The following is a 1,859-nucleotide window of genomic DNA, read 5'->3' on the forward strand; positions in this document are numbered from 1 at the left end:
AAACAGTGATTTTGGAATCTTGGTATTAATACTGCATTGATTAAAGTGGTAGCTTTATTTATCTATCTATCTATCTATCTGTCTATCTATCTATCTATCTATCTATCTATCTATCTATCATCTATCTATTTATTTATTTGGTGAGGGAACCCTTGGTTGACTTCACAGATTGCAAGGACCCCGTCAGTTTACAATCTCTTATTTTTCATGCCTACAGCACCTGGTCTTCCTAGGTGGTCTCCCTTCCAAGTACTAACCAGGCCTGACCCTGCTTAGCTTCTGAGATAAGATGGAATCAGGCTTGTTAAGGGTGGTATGGCCATAGATGGTAGATTTAAAAAAAAAAAAAACTTTTTGTCTCTTTAGTGTTAGAAGGATTTGACTATTGAATATTAAAAGCTATTTATTCGTTTCTAGGTACAAATAGGAATATCCAAAACTTCTATTTGTCTTTCTCTCTTCTTTGTGATATCATATCACATTGTCAATTACTGTCTCTCATCCTCTTCTTAAATGCAGGGAGAAAGCTTCTCATGAAATAAAGACATGGAACAAATTTCCTAAATTTATACTATAGGCAAGGGCTGTTTTTCTTATTAGAGCTTTCCTTTTCAGAGGATAAATACCATTGGAAGCATGATTCCCCATCTCCCTGCTACCTGATATATCCTCATTTTAATTTTTAGCATTTTGCTTTCTGCTGATGACAGCTCTACCTGGAGAGGAGAGTGGATCAACACTTCTACAATTGGGTACAGATGAATTCCTACTACTTACACATCCACTATAGACAAGAGATACAAGTGCTGTTCACTTCTTAAAGCAGAGAGGATTCAAGTAAGCAGTCTTGAATACAAAGCATAACTATAATGGTTTTTTGATCACTAGAATATCTCTGTGGAATATTTAGCAACAAATAGATCCTTCATATTTCATGATAGCCTTCACTTATTGGGAAGGTGAAGTAATGCTAAAGAATACTGGAATTTCTTGCAGAAAGAGTATCCTTTAAAATAAAAAGGCTATGTTGACAACCCCATAATATATAAGCTTTTGATTGTCAATTTAATTAAGTGCATGAATCCCCTTTGTTTATTCAGTATTGTTTTCAATTTTATGTACGTCAGTGAGGAACTTTTAAATTCTAGGTTCCACATCACATCATGCATCCTCTTATGTTAATTTAACACACTAAGCTGATACATAAGGTGGCAATTTAAAACTGTACACTATGAGGTTAGGGACATATTTTCCTGGAATTATTGAAAAGCTCTAAGCGCTCAGCACTGTACAGTTCCTAAAATGGGTACTCTGTGAAGGCACTGCGGGGTGGATTGAAAACATGGAAAATGTATGGTTTGAATAAATATTTAACTTTGTCTTTTGCAATTCAACTTTAAAATTCCTACATTAAAAAATAAAATAAGACTATTTGAAAATATGTAACTATGGTGAATCGATAAGTTTATACAAGGAGTTCAGCACTTATGCTCAATCAATTTATATATTTTGCTCAATTATGCTCAATCAATTTATATATTTTACATCATATAACATGTAAAACACACACATCATAGCCTGAGGAGATATCATAAATCATCATGTGGTGTCATTTATTTTGGAGAAAATTTGTGGTACAGATTTTGTCTAAAAAGCTTGTGAGCTATGAGGAAAGTCATATATGTTTATAAATTATATCCATTTGGGAAGAAAAGTAATGCCATATTACTTTAGTTTTACTGATATGGTCTTTAGCTTTTAACTGGAAGCTGCCTCAAATCTAAAAAAATAAATGACCTTTGTTTAATAAAATTCTTTAACTATATGTTTGAGTCTACTTACATTTACGCCTTAACTGA

At 32.9% G+C, this 1,859-nt stretch overlaps 1 pseudogene; it reads right to left on the reverse strand.

Moving 5' to 3' along the window:
• Nucleotides 1–208: 208 nt before the first annotated feature.
• LOC118614403 lies at nucleotides 209–327 on the reverse strand (annotated as a pseudogene).
• Nucleotides 328–1,859: the final 1,532 nt, after the last annotated feature.

This window comes from Rousettus aegyptiacus, unplaced genomic scaffold (genome assembly GCF_014176215.1).
Source record: "Rousettus aegyptiacus isolate mRouAeg1 unplaced genomic scaffold, mRouAeg1.p scaffold_m13_p_2, whole genome shotgun sequence".
Lineage (NCBI taxonomy): Eukaryota > Metazoa > Chordata > Mammalia > Chiroptera > Pteropodidae > Rousettus > Rousettus aegyptiacus.